Source organism: Dama dama, chromosome 32 (genome assembly GCF_033118175.1).
Source record: "Dama dama isolate Ldn47 chromosome 32, ASM3311817v1, whole genome shotgun sequence".
NCBI classification, from domain to species: Eukaryota; Metazoa; Chordata; class Mammalia; order Artiodactyla; family Cervidae; genus Dama; species Dama dama.
The window spans coordinates 8,690,956-8,712,465 of NC_083712.1; the positions used below are offsets into that span (position 1 = coordinate 8,690,956).

At 61.4% G+C, this 21,510-nt stretch overlaps 1 protein-coding gene across 1 annotated transcript in view; it reads left to right on the plus strand.

Moving 5' to 3' along the window:
* DLGAP2 (DLG associated protein 2) overlaps positions 1-21,510 on the plus strand; it is a 629,281-nt gene that overhangs the window by 391,435 nt on the left and 216,336 nt on the right. The window lies entirely within an intron of this gene.

The window sequence follows — 21,510 nt, forward strand, 5'->3', positions numbered from 1 at the left end:
GCGGTGATCCCCACCCCCCATTCCTGGGGTCCCCTCCCTCCTGACCTGGCACCCCCTGGACGTGTGTGCTGGGCGGTGATCCCCACCCCCCCATTCCTGGGGTCCCTCCTCCTGACCCTGGCCCCTGGGACTGTGTGCTGGGCGGTGATCCCCACCCCCATTCCTGGGGTCCCCTCCTCCTGACCCGGCCCCTGGACTGTGTGCTGGGCGGTGATCCCCCACCCCCATTCCTGGGGTCCCTCCTCCTGACCCGGCCCCTGGAGTGTGTGCTGGGCGGTGATCCCCACCCCCATTCCTGGGGTCCCTCCTCCTGACCCGGCCCCTGGACTGTGTGCTGGGCGGTGATCCCCACCCCCATTCCTGGGGTCCCTCCTCCTGACCCGGCCCCTGGACTGTGTGCTGGGCGGTGATCCCCACCCCCATTCCTGGGGTCCCCTCCTCCTGACCCGGCCCCTGGACTGTGTGCTGGGCGGTGATCCCCACCCCCATTCCTGGGGTCCCTCCTCCTGACCCGGCCCCTGGACTGTGTGCTGGGCGGTGATCCCCACCCCCATTCCTGGGGTCCCCTCCTCCTGACCCGGCCCCCTGGACTGTGTGCTGGGCGGTGATCCCCACCCCCATTCCTGGGGTCCCTCCTCCTGACCCGGCCCCTGGACTGTGTGCTGGGCGGTGATCCCCACCCCCCATTCCTGGGGTCCCTCCTCCTGACCCGGCCCCTGGACTGTGTGCTGGGCGGTGATCCCCACCCCCATTCCTGGGGTCCCTCCTCCTGACCCTGGCCCCTGGACTGTGTGCTGGGCGGTGATCCCCACCCCCATTCCTGGGGTCCCTCCTCCTGACCCGGCCCCTGGACTGTGTGCTGGGCGGTGATCCCCACCCCCATTCCTGGGGTCCCTCCTCCTGACCCGGCCCCTGGACTGTGTGCTGGGCGGTGATCCCCACCCCCATTCCTGGGGGTCCCTCCTCCTGACCTGGCCCCCTGGACTGTGTGCTGGGCGGTGATCCCCACCCCCATTCCTGGGGTCCCTCCTCCTGACCCGGCCCCTGGACTGTGTGCTGGGCGGTGATCCCCACCCCCATTCCTGGGGTCCCTCCTCCTGACCTGGCCCCTGGACTGTGTGCTGGGCGGTGATCCCCACCCCCATTCCTGGGGTCCCTCCTCCTGACCTGGCCCCTGGACTGTGTGCTGGGCGGTGATCCCCACCCCCATTCCTGGGGTCCCCTCCTCCTGACCCGGCCCCTGGACTGTGTGCTGGGCGGTGATCCCCACCCCCATTCCTGGGGTCCCTCCTCCTGACCCTGGCCCCTGGACTGTGTGCTGGGCGGTGATCCCCACCCCCATTCCTGGGGTCCCTCCTCCTGACCTGGCCCCTGGACTGTGTGCTGGGCGGTGATCCCCACCCCCATTCCTGGGGTCCCTCCTCCTGACCCGGCCCCTGGACTGTGTGCTGGGCGGTGATCCCCACCCCCCATTCCTGGGGTCCCCTCCTCCTGACCTGGCCCCCTGGACTGTGTGCTGGGCGGTGATCCCCACCCCCATTCCTGGGGTCCCTCCTCCTGACCTGGCCCCTGGACTGTGTGCTGGGCGGTGATCCCCACCCCCATTCCTGGGGTCCCTCCTCCTGACCTGGCCCCTGGACTGTGTGCTGGGCGGTGATCCCCACCCCCATTCCTGGGGTCCCTCCTCCTGACCCGGCCCCTGGACTGTGTGCTGGGCGGTGATCCCCACCCCCATTCCTGGGGTCCCTCCTCCTGACCTGGCCCCTGGACTGTGTGCTGGGCGGTGATCCCCACCCCCATTCCTGGGGTCCCTCCTCCTGACCCTGGCCCCTGGACTGTGTGCTGGGCGGTGATCCCCACCCCCATTCCTGGGGTCCCTCCTCCTGACCCGGCCCCTGGACTGTGTGCTGGGCGGTGATCCCCACCCCCATTCCTGGGGTCCCTCCTCCTGACCCGGCCCCTGGACTGTGTGCTGGGCGGTGATCCCCACCCCCATTCCTGGGGTCCCTCCTCCTGACCTGGCCCCTGGACTGTGTGCTGGGCGGTGATCCCCACCCCCATTCCTGGGGTCCCTCCTCCTGACCTGGCCCCTGGACTGTGTGCTGGGCGGTGATCCCCACCCCCATTCCTGGGGTCCCTCCTCCTGACCCGGCCCCTGGACTGTGTGCTGGGTCGGTGATCCCCACCCCCATTCCTGGGGTCCCTCCTCCTGACCTGGCCCCTGGAGCTGTGTGCTGGGCGGTGATCCCCACCCCCATTCCTGGGGTCCCTCCTCCTGACCTGGCCCCTGGACTGTGTGCTGGGCGGTGATCCCCACCCCCATTCCTGGGGTCCCTCCTCCTGACCCGGCCCCTGGACTGTGTGCTGGGCGGTGATCCCCACCCCCATTCCTGGGGTCCCTCCTCCTGACCCGGCCCCTGGACTGTGTGCTGGGCGGTGATCCCCACCCCCATTCCTGGGGTCCCTCCTCCTGACCTGGCCCCTGGACTGTGTGCTGGGCGGTGATCCCCACCCCCCATTCCTGGGGTCCCTCCTCCTGACCCGGCCCCTGGACTGTGTGCTGGGCGGTGATCCCCCACCCCCATTCCTGGGGTCCCTCCTCCTGACCTGGCCCCTGGACTGTGTGCTGGGCGGTGATCCCCACCCCCATTCCTGGGGTCCCTCCTCCTGACCCGGCCCCTGGACTGTGTGCTGGGCGGTGATCCCCACCCCCATTCCTGGGGTCCCTCCTCCTGACCTGGCCCCTGGAGTGTGTGCTGGGCGGTGATCCCCACCCCCATTCCTGGGGTCCCTCCTCCTGACCCGGCCCCTGGACTGTGTGCTGGGCGGTGATCCCCACCCCCATTCCTGGGGTCCCTCCTCCTGACCCGGCCCCTGGACTGTGTGCTGGGCGGTGATCCCCACCCCCATTCCTGGGGTCCCTCCTCCTGACCCGGCCCCTGGAGTGTGTGCTGGGCGGTGATCCCCACCCCCATTCCTGGGGTCCCTCCTCCTGACCTGGCCCCTGGACTGTGTGCTGGGCGGTGATCCCCACCCCCATTCCTGGGGTCCCTCCTCCTGACCCGGCCCCTGGACTGTGTGCTGGGCGGTGATCCCCACCCCCATTCCTGGGGTCCCTCCTCCTGACCCGGCCCCTGGAGTGTGTGCTGGGCGGTGATCCCCACCCCCATTCCTGGGGTCCCTCCTCCTGACCTGGCCCCTGGAGTGTGTGCTGGGCGGTGATCCCCACCCCCATTCCTGGGGTCCCTCCTCCTGACCCGGCCCCTGGAGTGTGTGCTGGGCGGTGATCCCCACCCCCATTCCTGGGGTCCCTCCTCCTGACCCGGCCCCTGGACTGTGTGCTGGGCGGTGATCCCCACCCCCATTCCTGGGGTCCCTCCTCCTGACCTGGCCCCTGGACTGTGTGCTGGGCGGTGATCCCCACCCCCATTCCTGGGGTCCCTCCTCCTGACCCGGCCCCTGGACTGTGTGCTGGGCGGTGATCCCCACCCCCATTCCTGGGGTCCCTCCTCCTGACCTGGCCCCTGGAGTGTGTGCTGGGCGGTGATCCCCACCCCCATTCCTGGGGTCCCTCCTCCTGACCCGGCCCCTGGAGTGTGTGCTGGGCGGTGATCCCCACCCCCATTCCTGGGGTCCCTCCTCCTGACCCGGCCCCTGGAGTGTGTGCTGGGCGGTGATCCCCACCCCCATTCCTGGGGTCCCTCCTCCTGACCCGGCCCCTGGAGTGTGTGCTGGGCGGTGATCCCCACCCCCATTCCTGGGGTCCCTCCTCCTGACCCGGCCCCTGGAGTGTGTGCTGGGCGGTGATCCCCACCCCCATTCCTGGGGTCCCTCCTCCTGACCCGGCCCCTGGACTGTGTGCTGGGCGGTGATCCCCACCCCCATTCCTGGGGTCCCTCCTCCTGACCTGGCCCCTGGAGTGTGTGCTGGGCGGTGATCCCCACCCCCATTCCTGGGGTCCCTCCTCCTGACCTGGCCCCTGGAGTGTGTGCTGGGCGGTGATCCCCACCCCCATTCCTGGGGTCCCTCCTCCTGACCCGGCCCCTGGACTGTGTGCTGGGCGGTGATCCCCACCCCCATTCCTGGGGTCCCTCCTCCTGACCCGGCCCCTGGAGTGTGTGCTGGGCGGTGATCCCCACCCCCATTCCTGGGGTCCCTCCTCCTGACCCGGCCCCTGGACTGTGTGCTGGGCGGTGATCCCCACCCCCATTCCTGGGGTCCCTCCTCCTGACCTGGCCCCTGGAGTGTGTGCTGGGCGGTGATCCCCACCCCCATTCCTGGGGTCCCTCCTCCTGACCCGGCCCCTGGACTGTGTGCTGGGCGGTGATCCCCACCCCCATTCCTGGGGTCCCTCCTCCTGACCCGGCCCCTGGACTGTGTGCTGGGCGGTGATCCCCACCCCCATTCCTGGGGTCCCTCCTCCTGACCTGGCCCCTGGAGTGTGTGCTGGGCGGTGATCCCCACCCCCATTCCTGGGGTCCCTCCTCCTGACCCGGCCCCTGGACTGTGTGCTGGGCGGTGATCCCCACCCCCATTCCTGGGGTCCCTCCTCCTGACCTGGCCCCTGGAGTGTGTGCTGGGCGGTGATCCCCACCCCCATTCCTGGGGTCCCTCCTCCTGACCCGGCCCCTGGAGTGTGTGCTGGGCGGTGATCCCCACCCCCATTCCTGGGGTCCCTCCTCCTGACCTGGCCCCTGGACTGTGTGCTGGGCGGTGATCCCCACCCCCATTCCTGGGGTCCCTCCTCCTGACCTGGCCCCTGGACTGTGTGCTGGGCGGTGATCCCCACCCCCATTCCTGGGGTCCCTCCTCCTGACCCGGCCCCTGGACTGTGTGCTGGGCGGTGATCCCCACCCCCATTCCTGGGGTCCCTCCTCCTGACCCGGCCCCTGGAGTGTGTGCTGGGCGGTGATCCCCACCCCCATTCCTGGGGTCCCTCCTCCTGACCCGGCCCCTGGACTGTGTGCTGGGCGGTGATCCCCACCCCCATTCCTGGGGTCCCTCCTCCTGACCTGGCCCCTGGACTGTGTGCTGGGCGGTGATCCCCACCCCCATTCCTGGGGTCCCTCCTCCTGACCCGGCCCCTGGAGTGTGTGCTGGGCGGTGATCCCCACCCCCATTCCTGGGGTCCCTCCTCCTGACCCGGCCCCTGGACTGTGTGCTGGGCGGTGATCCCCACCCCCATTCCTGGGGTCCCTCCTCCTGACCCGGCCCCTGGAGTGTGTGCTGGGCGGTGATCCCCACCCCCATTCCTGGGGTCCCTCCTCCTGACCCGGCCCCTGGACTGTGTGCTGGGCGGTGATCCCCACCCCCATTCCTGGGGTCCCTCCTCCTGACCTGGCCCCTGGACTGTGTGCTGGGCGGTGATCCCCACCCCCATTCCTGGGGTCCCTCCTCCTGACCCGGCCCCTGGACTGTGTGCTGGGCGGTGATCCCCACCCCCATTCCTGGGGTCCCTCCTCCTGACCCGGCCCCTGGACTGTGTGCTGGGCGGTGATCCCCACCCCCATTCCTGGGGTCCCTCCTCCTGACCTGGCCCCTGGACTGTGTGCTGGGCGGTGATCCCCACCCCCATTCCTGGGGTCCCTCCTCCTGACCTGGCCCCTGGACTGTGTGCTGGGCGGTGATCCCCACCCCCATTCCTGGGGTCCCTCCTCCTGACCTGGCCCCTGGAGTGTGTGCTGGGCGGTGATCCCCACCCCCATTCCTGGGGTCCCTCCTCCTGACCCGGCCCCTGGACTGTGTGCTGGGCGGTGATCCCCACCCCCATTCCTGGGGTCCCTCCTCCTGACCCGGCCCCTGGACTGTGTGCTGGGCGGTGATCCCCACCCCCATTCCTGGGGTCCCTCCTCCTGACCCGGCCCCTGGACTGTGTGCTGGGCGGTGATCCCCACCCCCATTCCTGGGGTCCCTCCTCCTGACCCGGCCCCTGGAGTGTGTGCTGGGCGGTGATCCCCACCCCCATTCCTGGGGTCCCTCCTCCTGACCTGGCCCCTGGAGTGTGTGCTGGGCGGTGATCCCCACCCCCATTCCTGGGGTCCCTCCTCCTGACCCGGCCCCTGGACTGTGTGCTGGGCGGTGATCCCCACCCCCATTCCTGGGGTCCCTCCTCCTGACCTGGCCCCTGGAGTGTGTGCTGGGCGGTGATCCCCACCCCCATTCCTGGGGTCCATGTGTTTCCGTGAGCGGCTCAGTGTTCATCATTGTTCAGAGGCCTTGGTTACAGTGCCAAGGGTCCCAGAGCCACCTGTTGAAGGCAGACTCTCCCCTGCAGCTCTGGAAGAGGACAGGGGCACGGGTGGGTGGAGCCCAGTCCTGACTCGAGGGTCCCAGGCATCGTGGAGGAAGCCTGGGACGTCCTGCGTGATGTCCCCGGGGAGTGGACAGTTGTCCTCGGGCTGAGGGACATCAAGCTTGTCTGCCCCCATGCCCACACATGTCCTGCCTGGGGGACTGGGTAGGGCGCCCAGCTCTGGACGTGGCTGCACTGGGGAGTGGGCAGTGGCCACAGCTCAAGGAGAGGCTGAGTGATCAGTTTATCTCCGTGCAGATGGCTAGGGTATTTTTAAACATAACAAGGTCATGTGACAGCAGTCATCTGGATTTCCAGTTGTCTTCACCCCAGAGTCACTTTGCAAGCACAGGGTTTCCAGAAGGGCCGCTGACGCTGTCGTTTTCTTTATTCTTCCTGGTGCCCTTGCTGTGGGCGTTTCAACCAGAGGCTGAGAGTTTAGGTTAAGGACAAGCATCCACTGCTTGGCGGGTGACGTGGTCTCACAAGGACTCCCGCGGCTGAAGGGACAGTGGTCCTTGCCCCGGTCTGAGCTTCTGCACGAAGAGCAGGTGGGTTCCCGAGCGACCCCCATGCGCCAGGCCTCCATGAGCACTTTTCTCCCACTGCTGAGCCCACCACTGTCAGACGCGTCTCCTGAGGTCCTGAGGACGTGGAGGAGCAGCCACAGCCCCGTCCTTGTGGGGCTCGGGCTCATGGGGAGCAGCAGGCCTCCCCTATGCCTCCTGCGGGTGTTCTCAGCAGCTCAGAGCCAACCGGCGTCCCGTGATGCAGCCCCACCAGCCCCCTGCCCCGCTGGGCGCCTGCATGACAGCATCCCTCAGGATGCAGGCCTGGGCCCAGAGCCCTCAGGCCCTGCCCCCGCCCCGGGCCTTCCCTGAAGACACACCTGAAGGGGGGCCTCAGGTCTCCAAAGTGTCTTTGCAGGCAGGCTCGTGTCGCCCACAGGACCCTGCGTCACAGAGCCTCCCGGAGCCTGTGCCATGTGGTTGTAGCTGCAACAGCGAGGCTGTGCAACCAGAAATGCAGGCCTCGGTCCCCGAGCTCCCCCGCTCACTCGGGGGAGGAGGGTCTGCGCCCGCGTCCGTGGGGCTCGGCGTAGATGCCGCTTCAGACAATTCCCACTTGCAGCCGCCATGTGAAGCCAGGGTCAGCGCAGGGAGGCGGGTTGTGCCCCAGACTGACGGCAGCCGGGGGGCACAGAAACGCAGGGTCTGGGCTTCTCCCCCCCCCGACCCGGACTCGAGCCACCTGACACATGAGGCCGTGGGCTCTGCCAGGGGAGGGCGTCACTGAGGCACGGGGCGCTTCCCTCAGGGATCCGGGACATGCCTGGGGGCACCTGGCCACCAGAGCGCCCTCCGAGGCTCCTTGCAGTCCATGTTGAGGAGTGGGCAGGGGTGTCTGCAAAGCTGGGCCAGATTGCTCCTCAGTACTGTTCCAGAAATTCTGTCCAGCTGCCTACAAGCCACCGAGTTAAGAGCAAAGAAGTTGACAGCAGTGAACAGTAACAGCTTTCCAACCGCAAACCTGAGTCTCCCGAGCCGAAGGCCGCGGCGGTCAGGGGTGGCAGGCTGGCAGTGGACACCGGTGGGCCTCGAATCCCGCCTGGGCTGGTGGTCCTGCGTCTCCTGCCCGGCAACACCTGCAAACACTGCACTGGGCAGCGCAGACTTTCAGGAGCTCAAGTGCAGTCTGTTGACACACTTGTGGAGGCAGGCTTCTCGGTCATACGTCACTGTCCACTTAATCTTCCTTAAACGCACCCATAGGATCGAGCATGCTGCTCCCAGTTCGCCTGCAGACACCCCACCCCCATCTGCCCCACCCCCACCCCGAAAGACCGTGGGGCCTGCAGCTTGTGGCTTGGCTGCCACGGTGTTTTCCCACGGCAACCTCCTGCCCCTGCCCCCTGCAGCGGCAGCCCCGGCCCAGCTGTTCCTGGCCACCCGGAACCCCGGTGTGGAGGCGCCGGCAGGCTTAGAGAGAAGGGCACAGTGGCTCCCCGTGCTGCCCCTCTGCCTGCCCGCTCTGGGAGCCCGGAGACTGCATGGGCTGGGGGTCACCTGGGGTGCACATCCAGCAGCACGGAGGTCATGATGGGAGTAGACGTAAGCTGTGTAAGGGCCCCTGGGGTCAGAATCAGTGGCCACAGGGAGGCTCCTCCGAGGAACCAAGCCCAGTGAGGACATGGTCACCTCCAGCTTGTCCCCTCACTGAGGTGGACACGAGCAGGGGCCTCACCACGTCATCCCCTTTAAGGTTCTGTCCCTCTTGGCAGGTGGCACCACACCCTTACTGAGTGATGAGGACCCCGAGTCTTGGGGAGGTCGCGGGAACTGCTGCAAGGGTCGCAGCTGCAGGCCTGAGCTCCGAGCAGCCCTCCTCCCCCACGTCCCGTGGGCACAGCTGCCCTGAGAGTATGTGGAGGGCAGTCTCAGCACTCTGGTCGGCTTTCTGCAGACGCCCTGATAGCAGATTAGAAGTCAGACCTCTCTGCCTTGCCCTGGGCCCGTGCCCCGCACGCAGCGTGCATGTTCTCAGGGACTGTGCGGGCGCCGTGTTCCCCGTGTGCAGGGTGGCGGGGCTGCCCCAGCACCTGCCGCTCTGACCCCATCACTCCCAGGGCTGCGTGCGAAACACAGCTTCAGACACTTTGCTTTGTGTTTAAAAAATTGCATTTTTTTTTTTTTTACATCCACCAGGATTTTCCAGGAGAGCTGTATTTAATTCTTCTGGCACATTTTCATTTTTATAGGACATTTAGTTTCCTTGGAGAGGTCTTAGGCAGAAATACCTTGTTGCCAAATGGTTACTGAGCATCATCATTGTAAATGCCTCCTCCCTGGCACGCTTCACAGAACGTGGAGTCAACCCTTCTTTGCCCAGTGCCGCCCGAGTCCCAGGGCCTGGGAAGGACCCAAGGTGGGCAGGGCTGGAACATCGCTGACCTGCACAAGCGCCCCTTCTGCACGCTCTCTCGGGCTCTCATAGGCGACAGCGCCCGTGGGCTGTCCAGTCCCTGCGAGACCTCCCGGGTGACACCCACCAGGGCAAGATCCCAGGCCTCGTGTCCCAGGTGAACTGGGGTTCACCAGCCCAGTGAACCGTCCTCTGCTCTGCTCGTCCGGCTGGGCCTGGTGTCTCGCAGGCGTCCCCAGCATCTGCCAGAAGCCGTGTGGCCCACACAGGCGGCAAGCTGGGCAGTGGCCCCAGGGAGCAGGCCTGCAAGGGCACAACCAGGCTGTGAGGGGCTCAGAGACTCAAGTTCCAGCTGGAGTCCAGCCTCGCCTATTCTTCCAGTCCACCCAGTGGATTCCCAGCACCACCAGTGGTGAGTGGGGCCCACAAGGTGGCCTGTATCTCTGCCCCGTCACCTCCCTGCCCAAGGACTGGACATGTGGACATGACGCTGGGCTGGTGCTCAGCAGCCCTTAACCATTCATACAACCTGTGTCTGACGGGTGGGGTCCAGGCAAGGATGTCAGGGGAGATGACCCTCTCCCCGAGCTCCTGCACCCAGACCCTCTGCACACACACTCCCGCAGCGAGCATCTCTCTGCTCCTTACAGCAGGCCCCTGTGGTGGAAATGCCACTGGGGTACATTTTATCTGTTTCCTGTGGTTACCACGGTCTCTGAAGTCCATCGTCCTGCCCGGCTCCCTCACTATCCACTCTCCCCAGCCTTCCCTGAGACTCCAAAGTCCACACTGTATTTCCCCCTTAAGTGCGTCTTCACCCTGCTTTTCAGTCAATCAGTGAAACGTCTCTGAGACGCAAACGTGCCCTTTCCCGCTGGGGCCAGTGCCCGGCGTCCTCCTCGGGTCTGTGCTCCTGTGTCTCCAGCCTCACTGCTCGTTGCCCCAGCTCACAGGGCAGCCACGTCTCTGTGCTCACCCTCCCTCCACTTTCTGCTGATGACCCCAGCCCTATGTCTGTGCAGAAACGGGCGAGACCACTCCCCACTGCGCCGCGGTGGCCCCAGGGCAGGGCCTCAGCTGCGCGCCCCTTGAGCAGGAGTCACCGGGTGAAGGTGATCCAGGAGGCGGGCTGTGACCGGACAGGAACCGGCTCCGGCGGGAGGGGCTGGTGTTGCCGGCTCCCCGTCCCTGCCCTCCAGGGCTGCCCCCGCCCCCAGCCCTCCCTCTGGGGACTGAGGTGGCTTCAGGTGGGGACTCCTCTCTGCTCTGTGTGGCCACGGGACGCTCACCATGCGCTTCACGTGATGAAGGCAGTCCCACTCGAGCGCGTTCACACTGGAGCCCAGGATGGGGCACAGCCCCCGTGTCTGTGGACGGGTGCGTGGATAAGGAACGCACAACACCCGGGCATACACGGGGGCACTATTCAGCCACGAAAAGGAAGGCGACCCTGCCATTCCCAGCAATGTGGATGGACCTCAAGGGCATTGGGCCCAGTGAGATAAACCAGACACATGAAGAAAAAAACCACATGGTCTCACTTAGACGTGAAATGTAAGACCGTCCGACACGTAGAAGCAGAGGGTAGATGGGGTCGGGGACCGGGGGAGCCAAGGAGGAGCTGGTGTCAGGAGCAGAGCCACAGGGGTGCGGGACGGGCGAGCCCGAGGTGACCGTCCAGCGTGGTGACTGTGGGTGAGCTCAGGTCCTGGACAAGCTCTCCACGTCGGGGCCCAGAGGCTCTGACCACGGCAGCGGTCACCACGTCAGCCGGACGTGTCTCAAGCCAGCACGCAGGACTCCCCAGACACACGATTCTTGTCTAGAGGACATTCTTGCTTGAAATCAGGAACCGCGACTGGATGACCACGCCACCGGGACTGGGATTTTTCTGGGTACAAATGAGTGAAACTCATGGGCTCCTAAAAGAAACTGAGTTTACAAGGTCTTTTGCATGTGTGTTGTTTTTGTTTTGTCTTTGTCAAATCAGCTTGCATGTTTCATGTTAGAATCCTGACATAGACCAGTGGATAAACGGATTTACACTAGGATTTTTGGCGAGTGCCCACAGTTGACGAGATTTCCCATCTCCACCTTTCTATACCACCCTTAATATTAATGGAAGTGACTAAACAGAACTTTAGAGTGAAAATTAAGCAGCTTGTAGGATATGGGGTTTGTGGAAATGCCAGTGGAGTCCTGTGTGCCGCGTTTGGCGTTTCTCCCCGTTGCCTGAACTGAAGTGCTGCTTTAAAACCCCAGCCTGGCTCTTCCGCTTCCCACGTGTTCAGCCCAGGTTGAGAAACCGAAACGCTGAGGCCGGTGCCGCGCGTCCAGCTGCTCCCCGTCCTCTGAAGGCTAGGTGGCCGCTGCGCTAACACAGGGTGGGTGCTGGGGAGAGACCTGTGCTTGCCACTTTCCTTTTTCTACTTGTTTCTCACATCTCTTTGAACTGAGACATACACATTAACCAGTTCTTAGTGGCTGATAGTCTGCTCTCCCCCACTGGGTCTCCACGACCACCTTAGGCTCTGTGCTGTGGTGGGAGGTGGTTATGGTTTGTCACAGTGCAAGGCTGACAGCCGAGACCCAGGGGCACGGGGCAGAGGCCGCGAGAGAGCAGCACAGCGCGTGGGGCCAGACGGCCCTCCCGCAGCCATGCGAGGTGGTCCTCGGGGGCTCAGCGCACGAGGATGCGCCGGGCCTGTGTGCGGGGCTCCTGGGAGTCAGTCACGGGGCACCTGGCAACACGGCGTCTGGCATGGCCCGTGGCCCTGGGTTTGTAAAGACACGCGGAGCAGGCAGGTGGGACACCCCAAGGGCTCTCAGGCCACCTCCCAAGAGTGTCCCTCTGGTCCTCTCTCTGGCATCCATGGAGTTAGGACCTGCGAGTTAGCCCTTCTGCTCCCCAAGACCTGGCCAAGCTGCACATCTTCATAAACATGACGCATGATTCTGACGTCCGCCCACCTTCGCTGAGCCGGGTGTCCGTGCAGAGGGATGTTGGGTGCTACAGGGCAAGAGGAAGCATTAGTGATGCTTGTGGTGTGTCTGATGGAGTCAGTAGCCTCAGGGAACCCACTGTCTTCTGGTCAAGACTGCACGCCCATTTATTTTATGAGATAACCACCTTAGTTTGGGAGGGCTGTCATGAAAGAATGCCACGTTGTCCCCAAATTCACAGCTTGAAACGAAACTCCAATGGGGTGGTGTTGGGAGGGGCCCTTTGAAGGGGAGAGGTGAGCAGTCGTGAGGGTGATGGGATCCCTGTGATGGGATCTGTGCCGTGATGGCAGAAGCCCCACAGAGCCCAGCCCTTCCACCACGTAAGGACCCCTGAAGGGCCTCAGCAGACACTGGACCTGCTGGGGTCCGGACCTCAGACGTCCACTCCAGCACTGAGATACGTCGACGACTGTGGCGTCACTACAGCGGTCTGAACAGACTCAGGCACCTGGGCATGAGGCTGAGTGTCCAAGCCACCACGTCCTCTATTCCTGGGGCTGGACACTGAGGTCAAGGCGCAGGCGGGGAGGCTCCTTGGAGGCCTGGCTCCTACACACGGTGCCCTCCGGGGTCGGCCACATGGTATGGTGTCAGAACCCCTCTGCTTGTGAGGACGCTGTCCGACTGAACCAGAACCCACCCCTGACAGGCTCCTTTCACTGGCTCCATCTTCAAAGGTCTTTCCAAGTATATCACGTCCTGAGGTTTGGGGGTCATGGTTCAGCTTGTAACAATAACCTACTGTTAACAAGCCTGCCTGCACCCTGTCCCGCTCCCAGCGGTGGGCTCAGACTCCAGGTCCAGGACCAGCCCGTGATGAGATTCCCCTTCCTGCAGCCTGAAAAAAATAGGACACTGTGGTGATAAAAAAAAAAATGCATTGAAGTTACAGGACTGGTCTTGGTGCTGAGAGCACTCCTCCCTGAATCTTCACATTCTCTTACAGTGTTATGAGAATGAGTGCTGTTTTGTTTTCATCTCCCACTTGGTGAAGCCGACGATGGAGACCCTGCGCTGCTCCTCTCATCAGGGATTGTGATGTGGCCTCGCTTCTCCGCCTGCCAGTTTCCCGGCCCTATGTGGCCGGACACTCCTCAAGGGTGGTCCCTGCACACAGCAGGCCCCACCCTTGGGCCTGCCCCCTCTCATGCAGAGAGCTCTCCCTGCCCCCCCCCTCCACCCACCCATGGAACAGAGCCTCCCTCCCCACGGGGCCCGTGCAGGTAAACCCTGCAGTCTGGACTCAGAGGTCAGGGCCCAGCAGCTGGGTGCCCTTGGCAAGTTTCAGGACCCCTTTGTTCCTCAGCTTCCTGCTCTGCAGGTGGGGACGTCCTCATTGTGGTGTCCTGAGAACGCCCTGGTATCACGCACGTCACTAGCTCAGCCAGCTCCTTTCGGTTGCACAATGCGGTGTGTGCCTCTGTTGGAGTAAATGTTGCCACTTCTGGGCACAAGTGTGTCCCTGGTCCTGACGCCTGAACACACCAGGCACCAAGCAGGGCTCACCCCCCACTCAGCGCTTCAGTGATACTGAAGAAGGTGGTGATGGGGAGGGACAGCCAGAAGACGCCTGTCCCTGGCTCTTTGCAAAGACTGTCACCGCGGAGCAGGGTGCAGGTGCAGAGGTGACTCCAGGGGCTCCTGGACCTGGGAACTTCACACGCAGTCGGGTTTGGAGAGTCTTGTCCTCACGAGTCCTCCGGGTAGCCTCGGTCATCTGTTTTTCTTCTCCAGATGAGCCTGTTGAATTTCTTTCATCAACCAGTGATTGCCACATGCTGGTGTTTGCTCTGCTATCCCAGCTGCTAAAATCTAGATATAACATTAGGTAGGTTCAAAATTACAGAAACTATTTCACCCCAGGCACTCTCCCTTCCGTGAAAAGCATTTCTGATATTACTTCCATTTTTTTATCTGAACTCTCCTGTTTGACACATTTTAATATGAAAAGCCATTGTTTTAAGAAAATAGGTTTTAGACTACAAAGTAATTGGGTTAAAATGCATGCTTTCCTTCAGCAATAGGATTGTCAGTAAAACATGACACGCTGCACGGTACCGCTCTGTGGTTCTCATGGCTCTCTGCAGTGTGTGTCAGTGCCGTTAATCTGTGTCTGATCTTTGAAGACAGCGCACAGGTGATTGTCGCTGTTTCATGAGTCAACTGTCAGGTGCTTCCAGCTCGACCATGTGACCTTTTGGAGCCTGTTTTTGGCTGGTATAATGAGGCTTGTAATACCTGCCACAGAGTTGTTGTAAAGCAAACAAGCATGTTTATCGTGTGTCCCCTGTCATTACTGCAGCGACAGCCCTCTAAGAAGAAAACACAGAGGCGGAGGTTAATGACTGTGAGGCAGGAGGGATGGGGCAGGCTTGACTTCCACACCTGCTGCTGCATCCGGGGCATCTCCAGCCACGGGGCTGAGCCGGGGTCCAAGCTCTGCAGACCGCCAGGGCTGAGTCCCTCGCGGCTGCGCTCAATAGCTGTGGCGCCGCTGTGACCCACGCCTGCTGCCCTGAGCATCTTGCTGGATTCAGGCTCATTCCCACGTGCCTGCGGATACAGCCCTGTGCGCCCTGTCGCTGGTGCCGATACACCCCCACCGTGTGCCCTGTCCCTGGTGCGGAGACACCCCCCCTCCCCCCCTCCCCGTGCCCTGTCCCTGGTACCGAGACACACCCCCACCGCCTCTGTGCCCTGTCCATGGCGCTGAGACACACCCCCACCGCCTCTGTGCCCTGTCCATGGTGCTGACACACCCCCACCGCCTCTGTGCCCTGTCCATGGTGCTGAGACACACCCCCACCGCCTCTGTGCCCTGTCCATGGTGCTGAGACACACCCCCACCGCCTCTGTGCCCTGTCCATGGCGCTGAGACACACCCCCACCGCCTCTGTGCCCTGTCCATGGTGCTGAGACACACCCCCACCGCCTCTCTGCCCTGTCCATGGTGCTGAGACACCCCACCGCCTCTGTGCCCCTGTCCATGGTGCTGAGACAACCCCACCGCCTCTGTGCCCCTGTCCGTGGTGCTGAGACACCCCCACCGCCTCTGTGCCCCTGTCCGTGGTGCTGAGACACCCCCACCGCGTCTGTGCCCCTGTCCGTGGTGCTGAGACACCCCCACCGCCTCTCTGCCCTGTCCATGGTGCTGAGACACCCCCACCGCCTCTCTGCCCTGTCCATGGTGCTGAGACACCCCCACCGCCTCTGTGCCCCTGTCCGTGGTGCTGAGACACCCCCACCGCCTCTCTGCCCTGTCCATGGTGCTGAGACACCCCCACCGCCTCTGTGCCCCTGTCCGTGGTGCTGAGACACACCCCCACCGCCTCTGTGCCCTGTCCATGGCGCTGACACACCCCCACTCTGTGCCCTGTCCCTGGTGCTGACACATACCCCACCCCCACATGCCGTGTTCCTGGGACTTCATAGACTTTGTCATCTGAGTGGTTGTGTGTGTCTTGACTCACAGTGGAGATTCACCACCAAGATATGTGGCCTTGCTTAGAGGTATTATCAAATATTAAATGTTGGTGGCTTTGACCTGTTCTTCTTTATATATAATTTTATTTAGTTAGTTTTCATTGCGCTTGGTCTCCTTTGCTATGCAGGCTTTTCTCTCATTGTGACAAGGTGGGGTACTCTCTAGTTGGGGTGTGTGGGCTTCTCATTTTGGTGGCCTCTCTTATTGCAGAACACGGGCTTCAGGCATGCGGGCTTCAGTAGTTACAGCTCAAGGGCTCTAGAGCACAGGCCCAGTACCTGAGGTGCACAGGCTTAGCTCCCCCACAGCCTGTGGGATCCTTCCAGACCAGGGATGGAACCCGTGTCTCCTGCATTGGCAGGCGGACTCTACCTCTGAGCCAGCAGGGAAGCCCTGACCCCTCCTTTCTGTGAATAAATGATGTCATGGGTGGAGCAGGATGGGGAGGTGTCAGCGGCAGAGCGAGGGTCTGGGCCTTGCTCGCAGGTCTGCTCAGGGAGGCCCTTTTGGAGGGGGCACGGGTCCAGGTGCCCTCTGGGTTCCAGTTGCCTGCACAGATGAAGTTCCGAGGGACGGTACACTGGGGCACTAAATGCTGACATCTGCTATACAGCTGAGAGGTATAGACTGAATGTTAGCGGAGCCGAGGAGCTCCTCGACCTCCCCAGGACTGAGACACCAAACGAACACAGGTGTGGTGAAGAGAAACTCGAACTCATGACTCACCATGGATTGCTTTAAAGTTGTGTGTCATCGCTTCGTAAGTCTGGTAGATGCCTGAAACTGTTTACTCTGTTCATATTCATTTAACATTCAAGATAAACACTTGTACCTGTATCTCCAAGCACAGTCTCAGGAATGTGCCATGTTTATAAATATCCTGCATTTTTTCCAGCAGGCGAAACAAATACAACATTAAAAGTGATGTAAAGGGGAGGAGAACACAGCTTTCATACTGAAACAGGATCCTCTGTAGGGTGCAGTGGTTTCTCTAGTGTGTAAAATCCCCTGATGATTGAGCCTCAGGCGGAAACAACTGGCTCACCGTGCTTGCTTCCCCCGGGGTGCAAGCCTGCGCGGGAGGCCCCAGCGGGTCCCCGGTTCTGTCTCGCCACACCCCCCCACAGCCAGACCCTGCTACCCAGTCCAGGTCCTCACCCCAAGCTTGCATGCAGGAGTGTTACCGAAAGCACAGAACTGACTGAACATAAGAATCAAATTTCTACAGATCAAAAAACATTGTCAAAAAACTTAAAATACAGGAACACAGCAGGAAATATTTGTAATATATAGACACATAAACTTTAATTTAGGAAAAAATACCTCAGATGAGAGCTGAAGACCCAAGTTGGCATTCTAGGAGGGAGAAAGCTGACCGAGGGAAGAAACGGTCACCTTACAGAGCACGGGTGTAACAAGCCCTGGGAACCCAGTGCTGCCAGCAGTGAGGCAAGCAGAGACAGGAAAGCAAAGTCCTCCCTCTGCTTAGCGTGTTGCTCATGTTTTTAGTGTCAGTGGCATCGCTGTTTACGAGAGGGCACATAGGTGCGTGGAGGTGGGAGCAGTGAGTGGTCTTACCTTCTTGGGCTCCAGAGTGACTGGGCTGACCACAGACTGCAGCATCCGCACGTTTCCCCTCCAGCTCGACCTTGTTGACTGAGGACAGCACATCCCGTTCCCTCATATTGTGACTGGAAAGATTCTCCTCCCTGTGGTTTTACATTGGTCTGTGAGCTTTGCTACATGACAATAAAGTGCTCCCCCCAAAGTGGTTAATGAAAGTGCCTGTGGGTGCTGCTGCTGTGGCCTGAGGAATCTAGGCACGGCTCTGTCTGTGTGTCCCAGCGAGTCCCAGGGGCTCCTGACACAGGGACACCCCCGTCCACCCTCGTCTCCTGTGCATCCTCAGGTTTCAGTGCAGAACCAACACGAGCATGGGGCCATCTTTTGCCGCTTTCCATGTCTTCACTCACGGATGTTGGAGAAAAGTGCTCATGTGCTCTTAAATGCAGTGTGATTTCAGACTTACCTTTTCTGTCATTGTCTTTTGGCGAAGCACGCAGACTAAAGCAAGTAACCACGTGCTGTCTCTTTTGACCTGAACTTGCTTGAAGACTGCTGCACGTGGATCGGTGCTGGCAGCCAAAGGCTTCTCTCTCTGCAGCACTCTGTGGCCTGGGCTGGCTGGGGAAGGACATCCCGGGCTGCAGGCTGTGGGCCACCCCATCCGGAGCCCGCGGTCGCGTGGCCTCTGGCTGCGGTCAGTCCTGGCCGTGACCCTCCAAAGCGCTTCTCATTTCCATGCCATCCCCCAGACACAGAAGCCTCATCTCACATTCCTTCTCGGTCACGTGTGCTCCACACACACGCTGTGCCTGAAAGGGGGACGTGTGATCAACACAAAAAGCCACCTGATTGGAAATCTCGTCCCGAGAGCAGGAAGAAAGTGCTCTTCTGGTGCTTTCCCTGGAAGCTCCGTGTGGGCGCCTGAGCTTGGGGCCAGAACCCAGGTTAATGCTGTTAATTGGTCAGAAACATTAGAGTAACCATCGTGGGTGGAGCCCTTGGGGACTCACTGAGCAAGGCATGACAGCAGCTCCGCTGCAGGTCCAGCTCCCCGCCCCGCCCCAGCCCGCGTCCTGGAGGACCTCCTGCCGAGTCTCGGGGGGAGGCTCGGCCCAGTTCTTTCAGTCACATTTCATCCATCAGTTTCTCCTCCAACAGAGGACATTGTGGTGTTGAGACTAGACCCTAATTTGTCATTTTAATTTTAGAATGTGTTTGAGAACACAGATTTATCTTTCTTAATGATTTGTAGAGATGAAAACAACAGCAATCCATGCGTTCACTGCCTTTAGAAATTCTTTTTCTCTCTTGATTTCCTTCTTTGGTTGTCATCAAGATGAATCTGAGCACAGGGCTCTGGACGGCCGCCTGGAGCTCCGAGCACAGACATTATTTCTGTGGCCTCCTCCTGGGCACTGTGGTTTGGGGTCGGTGGTATTAAGTGAGTTCTGTTCCTTGGCTGGACTTCCTGATTCCATGCACAGTTTGAGCAGGACCAGAGCCTGTCCAGAGGCCCACCCGTGTCGATATTAGATTTCTCTATTCAGCGAGTATGCATCAGGCCCCTCCTCCACATGGCAGCCTCTCTCCTTCCAGAGGAACCAGGGTAGCACAGAGACTGCTCCTTCACTGGCACCTCACTTTGTTCAGAAGTGGCTGGTGCAAGCAGAGCCATCCCCCAGAGTGTCCTCCTCTTCTGAGTCCTTCGGTGCCAAGTGCATGCTTCTTCCAGGAGCGGTTTCTTCCTCAGCAAGTCTGGAGGTGACGCCGGAGAAGGCAGCCAGTCCACTCCCTTCTCGAGATTTCTTTCCCTTCTTTCTATGGGATACACACTCTGTACTCAGGGCCGTCTGAGGTCATCGAGGAGCCACCCCAGGATGGGACAGGCAGCCACATGTGGGCAAGGGCACACCCCCCACTCTGCCAACCCATGCGTCCCCTGGGGCTGGGGTCTGCAGGCCTTGGCGTGTCTGCCCTGGGCTGGGTGGGTACAGTGGCCCAGGCCTAGGTATTGGGGTGACCCAGGTTTGGCCCCAGACCTGCCCCCTGCTCCCTGTCTCTAAAGCATGGCCTAAAGCAAGTCACCGCGACTCCGAGTTCAGTGTCGTCACTTCACAAGGGAGAGGCTGGCCCTGCCTCCGAGTCTGTGCAGAGGAGGATGTGCCGGCTGTCGGGGCCCATTTCCGTCCTCATTTCCCCATTTCTTGTCTGAGTCCCTGGGGCCATAGTTTCCACCCTAATATCAGTCAATCAAGAGTCCCTTCCAGCCCGCGACCAATACGGGAGGAGCTTTCCTTAACCCGAGAGCTCAACAGCACCCCAACACTGAAGAATTCATGTCTGTTTTCTTCTCGTGCGCTTTTTAATTGGATGAGTTTTGAGAAAGCACTCACTTCCCAATAATGTTCATTTCTGGTTAAGAGGCACGACCTCATCATTTCCTGAACTCCTCTTAGGGAATTGAGCGTGACGTGTCAAGGTAGATAACTGGTTCTCCTCCTTCCCACTTCTCCAGTGTCCATTGTGCTGTTTGCCTTGAGGGGTGACAACTCTGAGCACTCGGGGGCCTGACAGGCGGCGGGACAGTGGGACCGCCTGGGAGGGAGCAGCCCTCACGCCCGCCTGCCCCACCATGACTGGGACTCAGGCCCAGCGCCCCTAGGTCTCCAAGTTTTCAAGACAAGCCAGAAATCTGGCTTCTGTCTGAAATCTTCTTATTTTAGATGTTGGCAAGTAATTCATAAAAAAAAAGACCCTGTGACTCAGGATTGGGCCAGAAGGAGTCCACCTGCAGGTAGAGTTGGCTGCCAGCCTAAAAGTTTCCACTAGGTGTGGGTGGGCCTGACCCTGAAGGGGCACCCAGGGGAGTGGGCTCCCAGGATGCAGGGGACACAGCGCACAGAGACATGGACACCCCCATCTCTGCAAGGCTGGCATTAGCCCTGTGGATCCAGAAGTGGGGTGCTCAGCTTGATTCCACGTGCTTCTCATCATAAAGGAGAAAGCGTCCACCATGGAATGGACACCGTGGGTCCAGGAATCACTCTTTGGGAAGCTTGCTCACCCAGATAAAACCGTTCTTGCTGAACTAAAAGCTGTTACCTGAATGTCCTGTCACTGGTGATGGCAATGACCCATCTCGAAAGCCAAGTCAGCCAGCACACGGACCGCAGCACGTCAGCCTGCGTCCCCGTGGACAGAGCCGCCGCAGCCCCATCACCACGTGTCCTCAGGACCGGGCACTCGGGGGAGGGGCCACGGCAGGGCCAGTGGGGACGGGGTGCCCTCCCCCTGGCACGCAGGACAGCCAGAACAGCCGGCGGAGGTCCCTCTCCTTTCACCGCCGAGGATAAACGTTTGCCCAGGAGCGGAAACAGGTGCTGACGGGAGCTGTGCACGCCGCGAGGGGTGAGCCCCTTGTGTGTCCTGTGTTGGAGACATCGTCCGGCCACAGCTGCCCTTGTGAAGCCGACCCCTCGTCCTGCTGTCCAGGCCAGTGCTGACGGCTGTGCCAGCCAGGGGCCGTCTGACTCAGACTGTGCTGGGGCCCCGGGAGTCCTCACGGTGCTTACAGTTTCCCAGTCTCTTCCCTCTTTCTCCCCCTCCGTCTTTTTAACAGGAATTCTAACAGATCATTTCCTGAATTGTCAATATCCTCGTGTATTTCTTCATAAAGCAAATATCACCTAGCTTGCACCAGATTCAGTGCCAAGGGCTGGAAAGAGGTAAATGAGGTGTGTGTCCTGTCCTCATAGTCCAGGGGGGCTGCAGGCAGAGTGACTGGTCTTAGACCCCTGCGAGTCCACCCACGGGTTCTGGAGGTGGAGAGAGGGGACAGCCCCTGAGAGTTGAGGGGAGGCAATCAGGGAAGACTTCCTGGAGGAGGTGGTGCCTGAACTGCGGCTCAGGGGTTATGGGGGTGGGTCAGCAAAAGGGTGGAGGTGAGTGGAGGACAGGGCCGGCGCAGGCGTGCCCAGGGTGGCCCAAACATGGCAAGAGAGAGCAGAACCGGTGAGGAGCTTGCGGGGAGGTGGCCCCAGGTACCCGCCACAAGCTGTGCCCTTTCCAAGGTGTCCTGCAGCACACTTCCTCAGCCTGGGACCACGATAAGGAAGCCTGCTATCCTGTAGGAAAGGCCAGCCTTGAAATGGGTAGAGTTTATTCCTCACACACACACAACTAGGGAACCCAGTGACCAGTAGCTGCAAACCGCACTGTGAGAAACAGTTCCTCCAAGGAG